This window comes from Equus caballus, chromosome 9 (genome assembly GCF_041296265.1).
Source record: "Equus caballus isolate H_3958 breed thoroughbred chromosome 9, TB-T2T, whole genome shotgun sequence".
NCBI classification, from domain to species: Eukaryota; Metazoa; Chordata; class Mammalia; order Perissodactyla; family Equidae; genus Equus; species Equus caballus.
Window position 1 is genome coordinate 95704832 of NC_091692.1, and position 21042 is coordinate 95725873.

The following is a 21042-nucleotide window of genomic DNA, read 5'->3' on the forward strand; positions in this document are numbered from 1 at the left end:
CATCCCTCCGTCCCTCCGTCCCTCCATCCCTTCAAGAACAAATGTGCTTTCCTTTGCTAGAGGCCTTGTGGATAATGATTTTTTCCCTCTGTTTAAGTCAAGTCCTGTTTAAACCCCGCTGCAGGCGTTCCCGCCAGAGCCCTGCCGCCCGCCCGCTGGCCTGCTCCTCGTCTCCGGCCAGCGGGTCTGTTTAGGGCGGCCTGACAGTCCTTCCCCTGCCGCCACGGCTGTTTACACTCCGGCTGTCAGCGGAAACTCCAGGTGTGGGTGGGAGGGGGCCGCAAGTTTATCCCGGCCGGCTGGGGAGAAGTGGGGGGGGGCCAGGGCGCGGGCGGTTTGGGGCCCCCTTGCACACGGTGTCTCCACGGCACTGTCCCCAGCCCTGTTGATAACCCCCTTTCACAGGTGAGGTCTCAGAGGCTCAGAGGTCACCCAGCAGGCCAGGGACAGACCTGAGATGCGGCCCCAGGCTTCTAGGTCCTCGCCCTCTCAGAAGAGGAGCCCAGGAAAGCCTCTCGGAGGAGGTGACATGTGAATGGTTGTGAGCACTGAGGAGGAGGAAACTGGCAGGCCCTGGAGGGGGAGGCGTTATCGGCACCACCTGGGCGCTGGCTGTCCCAGGAGGGGTGAAGCCAGGTATAGGCAGCGTGGGAGGGTGGGAGGTTCTGAGCCTGCTGCCTGGGCAGGAATCCTGACTCCACCACTTCCCTGCTGTGTGGCCTTGGGCACATTACCTAACTTCTCTGTGCCTCAGTTTCCTCATCTCTAGAGCAAGGGGAGTCGTCGTATTGCATGGACTTTTCAGGATCACTGTAAGGATAAAATAATCTGGGAACACAGGTAGGAGCCCAGCTCAGGAGTTTGGGCTCTGCTCTGCTGGCGATGGGGAGCCATGGCAGGTGACCGAGCCACACCATAGTGGACAGATTCCCGAGGCTCTGAGCCCCCAGGGCCTTTTCTGCACGGCTGGGTTGGGGCTTTTACAGTGCTACCCTCTGACTGACCACAGGTCACCTACTCTCCCTCCTGGCCAGTGACTGGTTCAGTGGGGGGCAGGCCTAGGCTGATGAGAGGTGACCGGAGGTGGCCCTGTGGGTTCTGTGCTCTCTCCTCTCCCTGGGTAAACAGGCAGCCTTTTTGTGACCATGAGGGGAGCCCACCCAAGAATGAGGGTGGAAAGAATCTCGGAGAAGCCAGCCGGAGCCCAGATCGTCCTGTGCCTGGGTTCCCACTCACTCTGTGCTTCCTGTTATGTGAGCTCATAAATTTCTTTCCTGGGGAAGACAGCATAGGCCTGGCTCCCATCACTTGCTGCTCAAAGTGTCCACTCTCCACACAGCCTGGTGTGTCTTCCTAGAGCCTAATTCAGCCTCCCTGCTTAAAACTGCCGGGGGCTCCCAGCCCGTTACAGTGACAGCCCATGCTGCCTGGAGGCCCACCAGGCTGTGGCCTCCCACTGTGTCCTCTGGGCTCCACCCACGCTGGATCCCTGACTGTCCTTGAAAACTGGGCGCACATCCGCCTCAGGGCCTTTGCGCTGGTGGGTCCCAAGCCCAGAAATGCTCTTCCCTCCGGTTGCACTGTCATCTCCAGCCTCCCTGAGGGCCCTGCTCCGAGGTTGTCTGCCAGAGTGGCTGGGAGGCCAGGACGGCCCCGGCTTACACGGCAGCAACACACAGCCCTGATTCTCAGCGGCCTATACGGTGCAGGCGCCGTTCTCGCTCAGGCCACACGTGGGGGAGTGGGGGTGGGGCTCTTACTCCCCGATGGCCTGGGGACCCCAAGTGACAGAGGCTCCACCGTCACATGAAGCAGCTGCTGTCCCAACACGGGCCTCCAGGGTCCACGGCTGCGGGGGAGGGGCCGACAGCGTCCCACCGGCTCTTAAATGCTTCGGCCCCGAAGCACCCCTCCTGTTCCGAGGGCCCCAGTTGGTGGCACGGCCACGCCTGACGTCAGGGGGTGGGACTGTGACCCCGAGCCTGGGAAGGAGGGGACGAACAGCCACGGGGCCCCCAGGCAATCCGGTCCCATTGGCAGCTCTCCCCCACCCCAGCCACATCGTCAGTCTGTTTTTTATTAAGGAAAAATTCACGCAACATAAAATTACCATGTTAAAGTGAACAATTCAGTGGTATTTGGTGCATTCACAGTGTCGTGCAACCACCACCCCTATCTAGTTCCAGAACATTCTATCACCCCAAAAGGAAACCCTGTACCCATTAAGCAGGTACTCCCCGTTCCTCCCGTGGCCGCTGGCACCCACTGGTCTGCTTTCTGTCTCCGTGGATTTGCCTATTCTGGACATTTTGTAGAAATCGACTCACAACATGTGGTCCTTTGTGTCTGACCTCTTCCCTCAGCACGGTTTGCAAGGGTCACCCACGTTGTAGCGTGTGTCAGACCCCCATTCCTTCCTAAGGCCGCATCATGTCTCACGGGAGGGACGGCCGCGTGGGGCTTGTCCTTTCGTGGGCTGGTGAGCGTGTGGGCTGCATCCCCAAACTGCTGTGCACACAGAGCTGCGGGCATAGAGGTTTGGGTGGGGTCCCTGCTTTCAGCCCTTTGGGGCATCTGCCTGGGCGTCCCCCGACTGAGCTCCTTCGTGACGACACTCATTATCCTCTGGAGTCACTCCATCCCGCTGCCTCTGTCCCATGAGAGAACCGGGGATGTTAGGGATCGCCGCCCCAGGGCATGTCGGAGGGTGAGGTGCGTTCTGCGAGGAGGGGCGGGACACTGCTGCCCTGGGCTCATGCCCACCCAGCTCCCCGGCATCATCCTGTCACAGTCTCCTCCCCGAGGAGGGGACTGGCCCAGGCCTGGCACGCAGCAGGTGTTCAACCGGCTGAGTCATGAATAAATTCAGAGCCATCATTTGGCTTCTTGGCGGATCTCCTTTGTGAAAAAATAATCCTCTGCTAAAGAATTTTCAAAGGGTGGTGACCCCGCACCCTGCTGTTCTGTTTCCCCCAGGGCCCAGGCAGGGGTCCGTCTGCCCCCGGCTGCCCCTCCTCCTGGGCTGGGAGCCGGGTGAGGCGCCCACTGTAAACGCGGAGTTTGGCACAGCCGAGGAGGGGGCTCTGGGCAGCGCCTGGTCCCTCCTGTGCCTTGTAACTGGCTCTGAGGAAAATTCCCCAAAAGGAGTTCTAGGTGCTGCTGTGTCCAGGACAGCAGGCTGGTCTCCCCTCCACCGGGGGTGTCTGCTCCCCCATCTGCCACCAGAGGAGCCCCCAGTGGGGCTCAGTTACCTCCAAGAACGGGGCGCTCACTGCCTCGCCAGGAGTGAGGTCCACTTCTGACTGTTCTTCTCCAAGTCCTAGAGGAATGTGGGAGTCCCCCCACCCCAGCACCCCCTTATGAGCTCACGTGGCTCCTCGCTGTCTCGGGCTGTCACCCTTGCTCTGTCCCCCCTCTCTCATGGGGCCCCCCAGTGTGTCTTCAACACCCAGGCAGGTTGGTGGCTGAGAGCATCGGCCCGGCTCCTCCCTTCCTCCGCTGTTTCACTGGGGCAGGCCCCTGGCCCTCTCTGAGGCTCGGTTTCCTTCTCTGTAAATGGGGATAAGGAGATACAGTGGGAACCGTGCCTGGCCCGGGGCCTGGCACACGCGGAGCTCTTTGTAGACGCCTGCTGCAAGCCCGTACGACATCGAAGGTGCCCTGGCCCGAGCCCTAGAAGGACGTCCTGGACCCACAGGGTGAAGCCTGGGTGCATCGGCACGGCCTCCGAGTCCCTCTGCCGCCTGGGCACACCTCACAGTGGGCCCCAATCCTGGTGGCACCAGGCTGCCCACGTGTTCCCACGTGCCTTGAGCTTTTGCACCTGAGTGCCTTTGCTTACGCCATTGCCCTCCCGGGCCGCCCTGGCCATTGCGGGGGCCTGCAGCATCCTGACAGAGCCTATGGATGGGGACAGGGATGTGCAGTAGAGTCTGAGGGAGGCCTGGGGGGCTGGAGGGGCTCGGGGCTCCTGCCCCAGCCAAAGGCGGCCATTCTTCCAGCTGGGGGAGGTGTAACCAATGTCCATGAGGTGCCATGGGGCACAAACTCGTGAACCACAGGCAGCGCCAACAGCAGCGAGGGCCCCACAGTTTGCACCCTCTCGCTCAGAGCATCGTAGAGGTTCAGCACACTTGCCTGTGAATATTTGGACACTCCTGTGACGGGGAGCTCACTACATCCTTAAGCCATATTTTCAGCAACGGCAGCTTCCTGGAAGGAGAGCTCAGCCTCCCCACAAAGTCTCCTGTGGGGGGTCAGCAGCCCGAGACGGTGTGAGACAGGGTGTGTGATGAGTCATGGGGTCCCCCGCCTCTCCAGAGTGAGTGAGCACAGGGAGCTGGGGCTCCGGAGAGCTATGCTGCCCCCTGGTGGCCGCCACCTGCAGGTGCCCAAGCTCTTCTGGTCTCTGTGCCTCCCATGTGGCCACTAGGTTCTCGTCCCTGAGTGCCCACCACTGGGGATGCAGGGGACAGGGGCAGCAGGTGGTCACAGGCTCTGTGGAGAAGACGGACAGATGCACAAATGTGGAGGATGGGGTGTCTTCAGGCTCGGGGAGGCCTGACGGTGGCCTCCTGTGGTCCCTGGATTATAGGGCACTGTCCCGTGGATGGGAAGGTCAAGGACCCTCAGTCCTATCAGATTTCCTTGGCCTGGACCTGTTGTCTCCTGGGAAATGTCACTGTTGGAGGCCCCACGATCTTGGGCTGGGGTCACCTTTTCTGTGGCTGCCTCTTGTTCCCCCAGGCTCCCCAAGGGGGGTTCACTACACAGGGTCAGCACATGCCAGACTCGGGGAGACCTGGCTGGACAGTCCCCACTGCCCTGGGGTCACCACACAGCTCTCACCCAAGCTCGGATCCCTGGACGGCTAGCCAGCTGCCCCCTGCCCTCTCTTGGGTCTCCTGGGGCCTCCCTGGGCTATCTGCGCCATCCCAGCCCCGAGCAGCCTCCCCTGCTGCTCCCCAGACTGTCCGCAGCTGCCACCTTCGAGGCCCATGCTCAGGGGAGGGGACCAGGGACCGGAAGGGCCCCTACAGGCTCGACTCTTTTGTCCCCCCTCCTTCCTCTCCTTCCTCCTCCCCGATTCAGGGACTTTCATCTAATCTGGGAGAAGGGGATTGGGAACTTCCATGTTGGTCACAGGGGTTGGTTTCCTGGTTTGGACATAGAGCGATCTCTGAGCCCTGTGGGTCTCACCAGGGTCTTAGAGGTCCCCAGGAAAATGAGGGGGCAGGGATGAAACAGGGGCTGCAGGGGCCATGGGGAGGGCAGGAGGGAGCAACCAAGGTGCCCTCCCCAGCCCCAGGGTTCCCACAGGTCTGAGGGGTGCAGGGCAGAGGGGTGCAGAGTCGAGGGGTGCAGGGCAGAGGGGTGCAGGGCAGAGGGATGCAGGTCTGAGGGGTGCAGAGTCAAGGGGTGCAGTGTGGAGGGGTGCAGACTTGAGGGGTGCAGAGTCAGGGGGTGCAGGGCCGCGAGGTGCATGGCAGAGGGGTGCAGAGCCGAGGGGTGCTTCTAAACCTTGGGCCGGCTGGAAGGCACCCCTTCTCTCCCTCCTGACGACTGGGGCTGATGCCCTGCGCCCTGCGGTGGGGCCTCCCCGTCTGCAGACGTAGCTCGTCTGCACTGGGGGTCTTCTACGTCGGGGTGAGCTTGCTGAGACAGAGCGCGTGGTCTTCCTGCAGGACCCCCCATCATTCCCCACTTGCTGGTGGTCCTGCCATGGTGGTCACTGCACCTCATCCTGCACGGGGAGGTGGTAGGGCTCCTGCCAGCACATGTCACTTCGGCCACCTCCCTGGCATCCCAGGTGACCAGGGCTGGGTGGGGGCCCACAGACAGGACCAGTCACATAATTTCTGGGGCAGTGCAACAAGAAAATGTGGGCCTTTGTCCAATGTTAAGCATTGCTTGATGCGGACAGCAGAGCCTTACGCCTGGTCTCACAGCCTTGTAGCCGGCCCTGCCCACAGGCACCACAAGGGGGTGCTCTCGAGGCGTGCCCGACGCCTGTTCCCAGGCCCGAGCCCACAGGCGCCCACCTCAAGCCTTCCGGCCCCAAACATCCTGGGGAGGTGTTGGGAGCGCAGGCAGCCTGTCCTCCTCACTGGAGGGAGACCTCTTCAACGGGGTCCTCTGGCCTCTGACTCTGATGCAGCATCCCGTGCGGAGGGCACAGCCTGTGCAAAGGCCAGGCGTCTGGTGTGCTGGGGCTCTAGGTACATTGCTGGAGGTCACCAAGTGCAGCAGTGGGTGCCGATGGGCCCAGGGGCCTGCAGGGTTGGGGGGAGGACATTGCGGCTGTGGCCATCCACCGGGAGGCCTTTGCATCCACTGGAGCGCTCGTCCTGACTCACCTGCCTGACGTCTGCCCGGTCTGCAGACCTCCCCTCAAATGCTGCCACCTAGGGTGCACCTCTCCGATTCCCAGACCCTGAGGCCCCTGGGGGCTGCTGACTACTGTAACCGGGGAGCTGTCTGGTGGGCTCCTGGCTCCAGTCTGCAGCCCCCAGGGCAGCCTGGCACAAGTCCCCAACAAGAGTTTGTCAGAGCCAGGGTTCTAAGCCGGCACAGTGCACAGCCCTCCAGGGGCCCCGGCTCAGAGCCCCAGCTCCCACAGCCCGTTCCACTGGCAGCCGCAGACGTCTGGGCTTAAGAATCGCCTGGTGCTGGGAGGCAAGACCCCCGACTCCTCGCTCAAGGGAGCTCCTGCAGCTGCCCACGCAGGCGCCGTGCCCTTCCCACGCTGACTCCGGCCCGCCTGTGTGGCGGATGTGGAGGACCACCTGTGACTCCTGAGGCTCGTTTGTTAATGCACTGCAACTTCTGTCTCGCTCTCTCGGGGATGCCAGCGCTGTGTCGTGAGGACACCCAAGCAGCCGCTTGGAGATCTGCTCACGAGGGGAGGGACTGGGGCCACGGGCAACAGCCTGCACAGCTGTCCGGCTGGGACAGTGAACGAGCTGGAGCAGGTCCTCCCACCCCAGGCCGGCTTGGCTGGGACAGCCCCTCGAGAGAGCCTGAGCCAGAACCGCCCGGCGAAGCCCTCGGATCTCCTGGCCCACGGATGTCAAATGATTATCGCTGTTTTAAGCGACTAAGTTTGAGGTGACGTTTCGTGGCATAAATAACCAACGCAGAGCTGATACACAAATAAAACGTTCCATCATTTAAGTAACAAGATTGCCTGATGGGAAACGCTGGAAGGAGAGAAACAGAAGCTTGCCCTCATGGCCCCTTCCCCACGAGTCCGTGTTTCTCCAAGCCCAGCCTCCTCATCACACTGGGAACAGGGAGCTCATGCGGTGCCCCTGATGGCAGCACCTGAGGTGGGGGCCCGGGTGCAGGGGGTGTGGGTGCAGGGGGCGCGGGTGCAGGGGGTGCGGGTGCAGGGGGCGTGGGTGCAGGGGGCCCGGGTGCAGGGGGCGCGGGTGCAGGGGGCGCGGGTGCAGGGGGCCCGGGTGCAGGGGGCGCGGGTGCAGGGGGCGCGGGTGCAGGGGGCCCGGGTGCAGGGGGTGCGGGTGCAGGGGGTGCGGGTGCAGGGGGCGCGGGTGCTGGGGTTTTATTTGGGGTGATCCCAGGTAAGGAAGTGGGGCAGGAGAGCCAACACACGGGGGCGCTATGGAGGACTCCGGATGCTTCCAGAAAGTCCTGACAAGTGTCCCAGATTCTCCCAGGATGGTCTGTCTGCAGATGGGGGGCTGGGGTGTGGACCCACTAGAGAGAGCTATCCTGGGGCATTAACCCCGCGAGGCTCGGGGCACACTGGGGGTAGGAGGAGGAGGGTCTGAGAGTGCTCCCAAGGGGCCATTGCCTTGGAGGCTGAAACGGGGCCCCGAGGGGGTGTGACGCAGCCAGCAGGGCGTCCTCCCGAGGTTATTCTCGGTCTATATGTGTACCTCGCACTCAGCGTTTGTTTTTACCTGACTCAACCGTCAACAACAAGCTTTGTTTTCTTTGCTCATGTTTGACCCCAAGACTTGAGGATGGTTGGGGAAGGACAGTCATAACGTTTACCGAGCGAGCACTTGCTTATGCGTGGGGGAACTAACCTGGCATGGCCAGGCACCGCTTTATCCTCGATGGCCCCACTTTACAGAGGAGGAAACTGAGGCAAGGGGCCGTTACAGTGTGCAGCCCCCTGATGGGGGTCAAAAGCAGCTGCTGGTGCCATTAGCCACGCCCTGCCCTATGGCCAGCCCTCGGCCCCCCACGGGGGCCCCTCCTTTGTGGTCCTGCCCCGCCTGGGGCCAGGCCTGCTGGGCTGGAGATGGCTCTCTGGAAATCCACTTAGCACTGACCTCAGCTTCGTCCTCCTTGGAGCTAATCTGCTAATGCTGCCCGCCCAGCGCCCAGCCGGTCTGGCTCCTCCTGACCCACCTCATCCTGTGTGCCCCTCCCAGCGGGGGCCGCCTCTGGGCCACACTGCTGGGGCTGGTGGGCAGGTCCGGTGGCTGGGGGTAGGTGGGGATGGGACCCTCTATCCCAGGGAGGACTCAGCCTCCGCCTTCCCTCGCACAGCCGTCACCTGGGCGGTGGCCTCTGTTATCTCCTGGGTAAAGGGGGTCAGTGTGAGCCAACCCTTCTGCTAAGAAATCACGGTTCTTCCTGCCCCGCCCCTTCCTGCCCCTCCGCCCAGCCGTGGGTGCCCGCTCCGGCCTCCCCAGCCCCGGGGTCAAGTGCCCGCTCGGCCTTAACTGAGCTTCAGTTTCCTAATGTGCAAAATGGGATGGCCGTCCTTCCTCCGCCGGCACGGTGCGCACTCGGTGGATGGCGGGTGTAAGTCCCCGTGCGAGGTCGGCATTCAGAGAACATCTGGGGAAGGAACACGGAGATGAAAGAGACCCCGTCTGTGAGCCTGGGAAGGCCACACCCACCGCCCCATGGCAAGGTGGGGGATAAAGACCTGGAAGAGAATGGGCTGCTCTGGCTAGGTCAAGCTAAACACTTAAAACAATTAATAATTAAAATAAAGTGGGAAATGGGCAGCGTTAGTGGGGGCTGAGCTCCCGTTTCAGCGGAGGGCTCCTTTCTCCTGGGACCTCAAAGCTGGAATGCACCCCAGATGTTGCTGGACCAACAGCAAACCTGCCTGTTGTTCTCTCCTTGAATGCACCCAGGATAGGGAACCCCAGCTTTCTGGTTAAACGTGGGAACCCTGGAGCAGCTCTACTCCTGACTTGCTGTGTGATCTTTGGAAGGTGCTTAACCTCTCTGTGTCTCATCTACAGAATGGGGAGAACAGGCCTTACCTCTTAGGGCTGTGTGGGAGTTAAATATGCTGGTGAACTGAGATTCACACCCAGGTCTGCAAGGCTCTGCCCTCCGCCCCCTGCTGCTCCTTAGGGAGGAATTGGGGGCTTCTGGGCACCATCCAACCACCCCCATCCACAACCGAGCACACATCTTCGGGGTGCCAGATGCTGGTCTGGGCACTGGGGACACAGCTGGGGACACAGGTGAGGTCCCCACTCAGACCGTGATGTGTGTTCTAACTGCTCAGGGGGACTTTCTGGCAGAGTCGAGAGCACAGTGGGGCTGAGAAGGGGATGGCCACGGAGATGGAGCTCTCAGAGGTGGTGACAGCTGAAAGGGACCACAGCAAGTACAAAGGCCCTGAGGAGGGTGGGACCAACTGTTGGAGAAACAGCAGGTGCCTGAGGCTGCAGCAGCGAGGTGGCACATGGAGGAAGCTTGGAAGACAACCCTGGTCCCAGTCCGGTGGCCTTGGGACAGTGAGGTGCCACCCTGAAGGGTTCAGCAGAAGAGCAGGCACTCACGCTTGTCTTCCAGCGGTCACTACGGCTGCTGAGGGCCGATGGACCGAGGGGCGTCCTCCTTGGGGAAGTGGAGGCAGGAGTGGAGCAGGCTTCGAGCCTGGGCATTTGCCTGGGCTGGGGGCTCAATGACCCTGGTGCGGGGGACAGGGTTGGGTGCATGGGTCCCAGGGAGACCCCGGCTTGTTTTCATGCCCACCTCTGTTCCCCCTCTGTCCTGGGCCTCCTCCCCCGCCACCACTGGCCTAGCCATAAGCCTTCCTAGGAAGGGCTGACCCACAGGGAACCCCCTCCGCACTCCCCAAGGGGCACCCTAAGATCTCCCCAGGGGCTGGCTGGGGGCGGGAACGGCCGGCCCCCCACGTGGCAGCGTGGTACGGAGGCGTGGCGGAGCGCAGGCGCTCAGGGGGGGTCCGTCCACGCGACCCCACTTCCCACCACCGGCCCTCAGAGGGACAGCAGCCACTTTCTGCGTGCCTCTGTGTGTGGCCCCCTTGTAAGCACCATCCAGGCCACGCGCTCCCAGCAACCCCGCCCGTGCACGTGGGGCTCAGCCTCGATCGACATGGGGGAAACTGAGGACTGCAGAAGTTTCCTGTAACCCCCGGCCTCCGGATCCCCTCCCTCCGCCCTGGCGCACACGCCCTTTTCATCCTCACTTTTGGGCAAACCCACCCTTGCGCCCGCTGTCCGCCGTCCCACACGCCCCTTCCCGCCCCGCGGAGCCGCCGGGGCGCGTGACCGCGGCGTGGGGAGCGCTCCCATTGGGCCCCGCCGCCCACGTGACCGGCGGCCGGCCGCGCGCCCGGGGGCCGGGGCCGCCCATGCGCGCCGGGCCCACGTGCGCGCGCGCCCCGAGCCCTCCGCCCGTCGTGCCGGCGCCGGACCGCCAGGTCAGTCTCCTCGGCGCCGCTCGGCGGGGGCGCGCGCGGCGGGGGCGCGCGGGGCCGAGGGCGCACAGGCGCGGCCCCGGCTCCGGACGCAGCTCTGGGGCGCGCAGGCGGAGGGCTGGCCGCCATCCCCGCGGAGACGCGTCCCGAGACCCTCGCCCTGTGCCGGGCGGCCGCTCCCAGGAGCGCGGGCCCGGCGGGGGGCTGCCACGTGCAGGGTCTCAGCCCGGGAGGCCGGGCTCGGGGACGCAGCCTGCCGCTCCTCGCCTTGCGGGCAACGGGACGCCTCGGGCTGGAAGGCGTGACCCTCCTGTTTCTGCAGGGCGGGAAACCCGCTACCCCGAATTCATCCTCCCCAAGGTCCTGCGCAGAATCTGGCTCTGCCCCCATTCCCTGCTCAGTTTCCGCATCTGCACAGTTCTGGGGACGTGCTCTCTAGAGCTCCTGCCCACCAGAACCCCACTGGGCTTTTCTGCCCCGGGGTAGGAGGGGGATGCCAGCGGATGTCGCCGGAGGCTGAGCTCCAGGTCCCAGTACCATGGCTCAGACCCGCGTTGGGGCTGGTAGCCCGGCAATGGAGCCTCACCTCCCCAGGCAGTACCCCGCCTACAGAAGAGGTCAGCTGCCTTGTCCCAGGTGTCGCAGGGATTAAACAGGTGGCTCTTGACAGGCTCCTATGTCCTGTGGCAGCTGGTGGCCGGTGGGGTTGGGGTGGGTGGGAGAGCAGCCATCAGCCCAGCCCGGCGCTTTCTGGGAGGAACGTGGTGACCCCACAGGTCAGAGCCTGGCTGTCGAGGTAAGGCTGCCTGTCTGCTCTGAGATAGCAGGTCTGAGGGCAGCTGGGGCCCATGCCAGCAGGTCACAGTGTGCCTGGGCACCCCAGCCCTGGCAGACGGGCATGCGCCGTGCCTCCTCTCCTGGCCTGTGGGCTCTGTGGTCTGCTGTGAGGCGACAGCGGGTGCCAAGCGCCAGTGTGGCGTGTGGGCACTGAGGGGGCCCTGCTTCTAGGCTGGAGCAGTGCAGGGGACTGTGGACCAGATGCCGTCAATGGCCACAGGGTGCCCCCGTGGCCTTGCCCAAATGGAGGCCCTGTGCAGTACTGTGCCAGCACCCTGCCCCACTGACCTCACAGCCTCCCACGAGGTTATTAACCTCATTCTCGGCGAGGCCCTGTGAGGTGGAGACGTCCACCCCACAGCTGCAGACCTAACCAGAGCCTGTTTCCTCGTCCGTGAAGGGGGTGCTGGTTGTCCCACCCTGCAGGCTGCTGTGAGGAGTAAACCAGAGAGGCGCCGAGCCGGGGGCCCACCCTGAGGCAGGCATGGGGGTCTCCCCACGCCCCCCATCCCCGGGTACCCTCACTGCAGGTATTCAGGAGAGAAGCTGTCCTGGTCAAGTGAGAATGCCAGGGTGCCCCTTGAATGTGCCGTGGTGCAGCTGGCTGCCCCCTCCACAAACACACAGTGTGCCAGGCCCCACGCTGGGCTCAGCCTCAGCATCCCGTGTCTCCCTTGGGACTGTGACACTGTGTAGCCGATGGGGCTGTGTGTGCTGACCGATGCGTGTGTCCAGGGCCCACTCTGCCGGGTGGGCTCCCGCCACTGAGGACCAGGGAACGGAACAGATGTGGCCCTGCCCTCGTGGGCCCTGCCTTCAGTGCCCGGTGGTCTAGTGGGAGGTGGGGAAGCGTGGCTGGGAGACGGGAGTTGCCAGGGTGTGTGGGGCGCCTGCTGGGAGCCAGACCCCTTCCCCACCCCATCCTGTCTACCCCCTGACAACGGGAGGCATTGTCCACTCCTCGTGCAATGAGAGGCTGAGGCTCAGCGAGGCTCCTCGCTAACTGAGGTCACATGGCCTCTGGCAGGGTGGCTCAGGAAGGAGGCCCCTTCTGTCGGACCCCACGTCTGACCCCGTGACCCGAGTCCCCTGTGCGGGCTGGGCAGTGTCCCAGTCGGTAAACTGGGAGGCTGGCCCAGGCCAGGGTGGGTGGAAGGGCCTCAGCCAGGCCCACTTCCTGCCGCAATGACCACCTGCTGCCTGGCTGCCCGGCCCTGGCCTGGCCTGGGGCCCGTCCCCTCCCCTGCCCAGGCCTCAGCTGGGAACCCAGGGAGTTGGGGGGGAAGCTGGGCGCATGTCCCCTGCCAGCCCTCGAAAGGCAGGTGGTGGTGTGTACGTTTGGACGACACGAGCCCCAGTGCCTGGGGGTCTCAGCCTCAGCGGGCGTTGAGGCGGCTTGAGCCTCGTGGGGACCGGTGTTCTCCTCTCTGAGAGGCGACAGTCTGTCAGGGTGGCTGGGGTGAGCTTCCACGGTTCCCGGCTGGCACAGCGGGCAGGGAGTTTCAGAGACTGCTTGTCCAGACTCAGGCCTGAGCCCAGCATTGCCCCCCACTGTCCCAGGGTCTCAGGCCTCTGTGCCACTAACCCCTGCTCTGTCCCGAATCTTCCAGGCCACCGCCTTTATTGTGCACCTACTGTGTGCTCTGCTCGAGCTTGGCTGAGTCCTGGATGGGACAAGCTTGGGATGCGGGACCCTGGAAGGTCGGTGCAGGCCAACCGTGAACGAAGTGGTGCCCAGAGGTGTTGGGGCCAGAGCCCCTGCTCAGGGCCCGGCGGGGCTGGGGCCAGCAGGGAGGAGAGCCCGGGGTCCTGTGCTCAGGAGATGCTTGCTGGACGAGAGGCCGGTGGGGTCGGGCCCGGAAGGTGGGTTCAAGGCCCCTCTCCTGCTGGGTGACCCCGGGGGTGGGCGTCACCGCCCTCGGTCTCCGTCCTGCACCAGCAAATAAGAGGCTGTACCAGATCAGTGTTTGTCATCTTGGGAGGCACCCCCAGGCGCTTGGTGCTCTTTGAGATGCACACGCACATCCCCAGGAGATTCTGATGTCCCCAGGCAGGAAGCACCATTGCTAATGTGGACAGATGGAAGGTTGGGCCCCCCGCCCACTGCAGCAGCCTGTGGTTCCGTTCCCTGATTCCGATCCTGGCGATGGGGTGGCAGGAGCCCTGGAATGTTCTAGAGCAGGACGGTGGGATGGAGCAGGGCCTGTAGGGGTTCGACTTCCCTGGGTTATGGCCAGAAGTGGGGGCATCAAGAGGAAGGCTCCCACCATGGGGGCCTGGGGGTCTTGGGTGCAGGGCTGGGGGCTGTGGGCTGGAACAGAACTCTAAGCCGAGGACATTGGGGTGGGTGCGTCCCTGCCTGGCTGCACAGAGTGTGCCAGTCCATGGCAGGTCCTCGGCAGTGTGGCTTTGGGCCAGCTCTTCTCCTCTGGGGTCTCAGGTTCCCTTTCTGCAGAAGGGGGCTCTGACCTACTCTCTGCGGCTCCTCCATCCCCCCAACCCCCCCCGGGAGCCGAGGAGCCTGTTCCCACGGCCTCACTCGCCGCAGAGACCCCGCAGCCGGGGCTGGCCCAGCTGGAGGAGGCGGGTGCGAGGCTCTGCCCGTCCCCTTCCCATGGGACCGGTGCTCCCGGCTGGCCGCTCTCCTGGCCCCGGGGCCCCTCTTGTGACTCAGGCTTCCTGGAAGAGGCTCGGAGAGTGCGGAGGATTCCCCACCACCCCACCCAGAGTTCCTGCCCACCAGCCCGCATGACCCATCCCACCCCCGCAGCTACACACGGGGGCTTTACCTGCTTATCTGCTCTGCCCCTGGCTGCAGACATGCCCCTTCCTGCTGGCTCCCCCCACCTCCCCCTTGTCTGCTGGTGTCGGGACAGCAGCCCCCTCGGCCCCGCGCCTGGCCTGGGCCCTGCCAAAGCAAACATCTCCCTCCTTCCTTTCATCTCCTCGCCGGGTCAGCTGCTGGGCTTCCTCCTGGCCTCCGATCCTCTCTGGCCGCCTGCCCGGTGGCCCATCTGCTGGGAATTGCCATGCGGAACTCAGGGGGTGCCCGGGACTGCCCGGGGCTCCCCACAGTGACCTCACTGTCCGCTCCACACGGCCCTAGGGAGCCCAGAGCCGTGGCCCCAGCTCTGCCGGCCTCTCTGGGCCTGCCCCTGCCCTTCCTGGACCTCGGTTTTCTTGTCTGGAGAACGGGGAGCTTAGAGCAGACCACGGACCCCCTAGCAGACTGGGTGAGGGGTCCGGACAAAGCTGATGGCCTTGGTGGTGAAGCCCCAGCAGCCTGAGCCAGGCTGCCTGCTTCCAGTCCTGCACCTGCCCTGTGTGACCGGATCATGGAGGCTCGCCGTGTACGCTCTCTGAGGCCTGTGACCTCGGGAAGAGCTGTCCGTGGGTGCCTCGGTTTCCCTGTCTGTCAAGTTGTACTCTTGGGCCAGGCCCTGTGCAGGGGGTGGGCAGAGAGTGCCTGGGGTCCTGCAGTGACAGGACCGCCTGGCCCCGGGAGCTCATGTGCGGGAGAGACAACATTCAAACAGTGCTCTGTGTTGTTATTGTTTCAATCACAGATTTAGTGAGGTTCCTTCTAATGATGCAAACAGCCTGGGACTCCGTGGCTGCTGTGGGCCCTGGGCTTCCGGGCCTGCGCTTGACTTCACAGGAGCAGACGGCCCATACACGCTGTTCTGCATCTCACTTGAAATTTCCCTTGATGCTGACCGTGGACCACTCCCCTGATGGCGCTTGTGGGCCCTTGTTTGTTAATCAGGACCCTTGTGATAGGGTTTTATAAACAGGGCCCTCGTCCCTCCCGCCCCCATCACCTCCGTCTTGGCTGCTGCGTAGATGAGTAGGTGGTGCAGGCTACTGGCTTGGCCTCACTCCTGCCTCCCAGTGCCTCTTGTGGGGTGACCCAGGCCTGTGCTGGCCCCTGTGGGGGATGGGAGGAAGCAGAAAGAGATGGTCTTGAACCCAGGAGGGAGCCGTGGGTGAATAGGACCCACAGGAGACCCAAAACTTTGAGGCCGTGGTGGGGCAGGAAGTCAAGGTGGCCTTCTGGGAGGAGGTGGCATCTGGCCTGGGCTTGAAGGATGTGGGCGTCACAGTAGCTGGAGAGAGGGGTCTCTAGGAAGGGGGCTAGGTAAAGACAGGCCCCCGTGGGGCTCAGGGCCTGTTGAACAGCATCACCCTATGTGGTATCACCACACGCTTGTGCGGGGCCGGCGGTGAAGCTCGTCTGGGACGCCTCCCTGACCCTTACTGACCCTCACGGTCAGCTGTGTGGCAGCTGCTGTCACCACCTCGGTTCCCAGGCGGGAAAGCTAGGCATTTGAGGCCGAGTGTGTGCTCAGGGTGTCAGGGTGGGACATGGGGCTGGGGTGGAAGGCAGGTGTCTAGTGCTCCTTCAGCCAGGGCTGTGCGGTCCTAGCAGAGCGGCCTGGGGCCATATCGGCCATCCCCTTGTCCTGCTCTGGCCTGGGGTGTAACTTGCCTGTCTGTGCCTCAGTTCCCCATCTGTAAATGGGGGTGCAAAGCCCTTTTGTGGGGATGTTGGGAGGCATGGGGGGGTGGGCCCAGGCGGCCTGGCCACACAGTGGGTGCTCTGTGGTGGGTGACGCGGCCCTCCCTGCTCCCGCCGCTCCTCCGTGGCCTGCGCGGCTGGGCCGTTCCCACGGCTGCCGGGCAGCGGCAGGAAGCCATCTGGAGGCCTTGTTTACCCCTCCCCCTGCTGCCCTGGCAGGAAGTCACCGGAAGGGCCGTCCCGAGGGGCCCCCAGGCCTGTGAGGACAGCCAGTGGCTGGGGGTCCCCAGCTGGAGTGTGGGGGCAGGGAATGCGGAGGACAGAGCCTGGCGCAGCTGAGCGCGCCAGGGCCCACCGTGTCACGTGGCCTGGAGCGTGGGTTAAATCATTCGTCGAGGGTGTCCATCTGTCCGTCCACCCTGTCAGCTACCCCGTCCCCCAGCTTGGGCCCCAGACAGGGCCCAGTGCGGCCATGGCCCACCAAGTCACAGTCTCTGGATGTGGACGAGGCCACGGCAGCCTCAGCCGTGGGTCGTCTGTGTGATGTTGGGGAAGGGTGGGGTCCAGGGAGCCAGAGGAGGGGCTGCTATCCCACGGGGTGGGGGGGCCACCGGAAGAGACCTTGGGGCCAGCTGACGGTCGAGGAGGAGGTGTCCAGGAGAAGTGGGGAGAGGGGTGCAGGCAGAGGGTTGGAGGCCACCCCGTGTGGTGGGTCTGAGGCCCTGAGAGGCTGAGAGGGGGGAGGTGGCAGGAGGCAAGGTAGAGAGGGGGTAGGGTCTGGGGCATGGGCGGTGACAGTGGGGGGATGGTGACCATAGGGGTGGTCACGGTCCTGCAGACCCCTTTCTCTCCACCCCTCCCCACCTCTCCCGCCCCTCCTCTGACCCCCCACAAGACCCCCAGAGCAGCCTGTAGATCCAGACATGCCCGGAGCAGGATCTGGGCCTGGGCTTCTGCCCCTCGGGATGTGCCCAGCTGCCCTGGCATTTGCGGCCACTGCGATGCCCAGTGACTGGCCTGAGTGTGGCCCGCCAGGCCTGGGGACTGTTCCCACGGACACTGCCAGCTGGGCCTGCCCTGCCCTAGGAGGGACCTTGACCCCAGCACGGCCTTGCGTCCTGTGTTCTTGGCTGCCTCCCGCCTTCAGGAGCCTGGTGGGCTCGAGGTTCAGACAGCCCTGCCTGGCCAGCCACGGGGGGCCGAGGAGCATCCCCAGCCTCGGTTTCTTCCTCTCCCCCTCTTAGTTCTTGGCCTGCCTGTGTTCTCACTGCTTTTCCTCCCTCTCCCCTCCCCCCTCCTCTCCTTCCTCCCTTTGGGAGGTTGTGGCCCAGGGTCCTTGTGGGCAGAGCCCTCCCTGAATGTGCTGGGGTTTGGGGCCAGGCGAGTGTCCCCCACCCTCCCCGTGAGGAAGTGAGCGTGAGAACCAGGGCTTCGGTCGGGATCCGGGATCCAGGAGACGCGGTGGGAGGCGTGTCCATCGGCCAGTCCTGGGCGAGAGTGGATGTTCCAGGGGCATCCACGGGCTGAGGAGGGCGGTCGTGGGCCTGTCCCGGGAGGGTCGCTGGCTGTTCCCAAGCCCGTATGTACTGCGTGCGAGGTCTGCTAGTCTGTGACCCAGCCTCACAGCCACCCTTGGGGTGCCGGCACCCCGTTTGCAGAGGATCGCCTCTCCAGGGCAGAGCCTAGGCTGACCCCGGGTCTGAGCAAGGGCGGCCTTGCCCCACTGCCTTGTCATGAGACACTAGGTCCCACAGAACGTGGAAGCAGAGGGACGATGCAGTCTTTAGAAGACGGTGGGCTGTGTGCGTGCCCAGGCGGTGGCTGGGTTCCCTGGCGCTTCCGGAGATGCATTTGAAATGGGAGCAGCCTGAGGGGTGTTGGGGCACCCTGGGCAGAGGGTCAGGAGCCCGGGGAGCTGGCCTCGGGACAGCAGCTGGCATCAGCTCCTCAGACTGTTTTTTCCTGGGGGTATGACAGGATGGGGGTCCCCCCGCCCCTCCCCTCCTGTGAGGGGGTCTGGCTGGAAACTGGGTGGAAAGTGGGAGAGTCTTGGTGTGTTGAGGGGTCCGGTTGGGGGCTCCTCGGCAGCCGAGGGCCTCTCTCCCTCTCCTGCTGTTGCTGGGCTGGGTCCGGGAGCGCTGGCCCCCAGGGTCCCCACCTGGTTGCTGTGGCCGGGAACTGCGCTTTTCTCCCCGTGAGCTCCCCTGCACCCCAGCACAGCCATGGTGTCCAGAAGGGCTAGGTGATTGTCAGCTGGTGGCTGGGCCTCCGAGGAGCTGGGATTCAGGTGGACAGGGTGGTGCCAGGCGGGGGTCCTAGGTAGGTGGCACTGAGTGGGCAGAGGCCTGGTGGCAGCACAGGATGCTGTGAGGACACAGTGCTCCTGGCAGAGGGCACAGCGTGTGCAAAGGGCCGGAGGCAGGCCCATGCTGGCAAGTTGCAGGAATGGCAGGAAGGCAGGTGAGGCTACAGCAGAGAGAGCGGGGGAGCGGTGGGAGAGGGGGGTCGGCAGGTGGGCCTTCGGGCCGTAAGGGTGTGGGCTTCTTTCTGAGTGCCATTGGAGGGTGTCAGCTGAGGAGGACAGGATGGACTTAGGTGTCACCGGGTAGGAAGTGGAGGGGCAGGGGCGGGGGCACCCAGATGCCAAGGTAGGGGCTGGCTCTGGGCAGAGCTCCCCCCAGGCAGCACCTGGCCCAGGTGTTGTCATCTCACCTGTCACCCTCCACCCGCCCTGGGGTGACGCTTCTGGGCCCGCTGGGGATTCCAGGAGTTTCCGCTCCCTCCTCTTTCGCTTAGTCCTGGGACACACCTGGATTTGCAATGGCAGAGACCTGCCCATTGCCGCAGCGATGCTGAGAGCCCATGCCCACCCGAGCCCGCCCTCCCGGGAGCAGCCCCTGCGGGTTCCCCTGAAGCCTGGACTCCTCTCTGCTCTCCACCCTGGCCTGCCTCCTGGCCGTGGCTCAGGCTGTGCCCTCCGCCCCGCACACCCACCCCCATTCTCCCTTCTTGGTTAGATCTCTTAAGGCCAAAGGGGGACAGCGTGCCCTGCAGTGAGTGCCTTATGGGTGTCGTCCAGCAGGCCGCCCAGGGCAGTCCCACTCTCCAGGGCCATCCGCAGTGCTGCTGTGGCTGAATGGGGCCTAGACTCTGGGGGGTCACGCGTGAAGCTGCAGGTGTCTGTCTGGCAGGGAAGGTGGCCCCTGCGCGGGTGAGGGAGGCGTCGCCCCGTGGAACCACCTGGCTCTGTGCTCCTCTCTTGTCTGGCGCTCACTCTTGGCTGTGAGCGAGCGCGCCCTCATTCTGCTCTGAGCCGGCTTTGCCTCCTGCCCCTTCCCTCCCCAACGAATGCATCTCCCGCCTGTGCTCACTCGTGCGTTAGTTGTGTTTTAACTTCTAAAAGTGCTTGGACAAACCTCCCCGCCCTCAGAGGCCAGCGGGCCAGCCTGGAGCCCTGGAGGGCGCCTCCCCACCTGTCTGGCTGCTGGGACCTCTGTCCCTCCCCGACCTGCCCAGTGCCCTCGGCTGCCTGGTGCAGCCCCCTGGGCCCGGGAAGGGGCCAGCTAGGTGCCCCCAGGTGTGGACCCAGATCCTGCCCACCATGGCCCCGGACCCCCAGGCCTGCACCCCCCTGCATACCCCGTCTGCCCCCTCACTCCCTCCCTGGGTTTCTTCCCACACCTGGGCGCGTGGAGGACTCCACCAGGTTGCGTTAGTTGGCATCTAACCCTCCTGCTGTTCTGGTACGCTGTGGGGTCTCAGCGGGATGGATGCCTGTGGGTGTTTGTTGAGACGGCCCCCCATGTCCAGCATTGCTCCCCGGGACGTGCTGCAGCTGAGGCCCTGTGGGTGAAATGAAAACAGATCTGGAAGTGACCCCAGTGTCTGTCAGCTGAGGAGCAGATAAGCAGAATGTGGTCTCTCCACACAGTGGAATATTACTCAGCGGTGGAAAAGGACGAAGTCCCGGTCCGCGCTACGACACGGATGACCCTTGAAAGCGTTGTGCTGGGTGAAGGAAGCCAGACACAAAAGACCACATAATGTACGATTTCATTCAGGTAAAATGTCCAGAAAGGGCAAATCCGTACAGACGGAGAGTAGATGAGTGGTTCCAGGGCCGGGGCGGGTCGTGCGGAGGGCTCACTAACAGGTGTGGGGTTTCTTTTTGGGGCGATGGAAATGTTCTGGGATTAGACAGTGGTCATGATAACACAACACTGTGAATGTACTAAAAAATACCAAAGTGCATACTTTAAAATAGTTACAATAGTCAACGTCAAGTTATGTGCATTTCATCTCAATTAAGAAAAGGAAATTTAAACAGCTGCCCTGCCCCGCACAGCCTGGCCGGAGCGGGGCCTCAGTTAAAGTCTGCAGAATAGGATTAAGCCAGCTCTGCCCAGGCGGCCAGCAGGGAGGGACTTTGTTAGCTCTTAGAGAAGAGAGGGAAGCCGACACTGGTGCTGCGCTGGGACACGGCAGGGACTCGAGAAGCACTGGAAAGCGGAGTGAGGCCGTCTTCCCTCCTGCCTGAGCGAGGGCCTTGCCGCGGTGAGGTTTGTTGAGTGAATGAAGGAGGGGAGGCTTAGGGACAGGTTGACGTGTGCGAGCCTCAGCCCCCAATGCGCACGGCCTGGGCTCCTGTTTGTCGAGAGTCTGTCGTCAGTGTCTCCCCCCGGGTGTCTGTCGAGCCTGGGTGGCCGGGTGCACACAGGGTGCGGCACAGGGTCGTGACAGACGAGGACTGCACAGTGTCTGAGCGTGGCCCTGGGCAGCCCCGTCTTGCTCTGCACGCAGTCCTTGCCCCATCCGGGCTCAGAGCTGCCCTGGGGTCAGATGGAGCAGTGGGCACACCTTGGTCACCTCTAAAGTATGTGCCTCGCCCGTTCTGTCCTCGTACACTTCCTCGTTTCTCCTGGCTGGTCCCCGTGAGGAGGGGCCCGAGGCCCTCTCGCCCACCCAGCTCTGGGCATTTTGCCCTGTGTGAAGAAGGTGCAGCCCCGGGGCTCCTGGCCCC

General features: G+C 63.9%; 1 protein-coding gene across 2 annotated transcripts in view; it reads left to right on the forward strand.

The window, feature by feature from the left end:
- The first annotated feature begins 10580 nt into the window (after nucleotides 1-10580).
- Nucleotides 10581-21042, forward strand: part of PTP4A3 (protein tyrosine phosphatase 4A3) — a 36832-nt gene continuing 26370 nt past the window's right edge. The window contains exons 1-2 of one of the 2 annotated variants that reach the window (XM_070221946.1): nucleotides 10581-10669; nucleotides 19954-20083. The gene's annotated coding sequence lies outside the window, so the exon portion shown is untranslated. The remainder of the gene's footprint in view (nucleotides 10670-19953; nucleotides 20084-21042) is intronic. The other variant, XM_070221945.1, reaches the window with a different exon arrangement.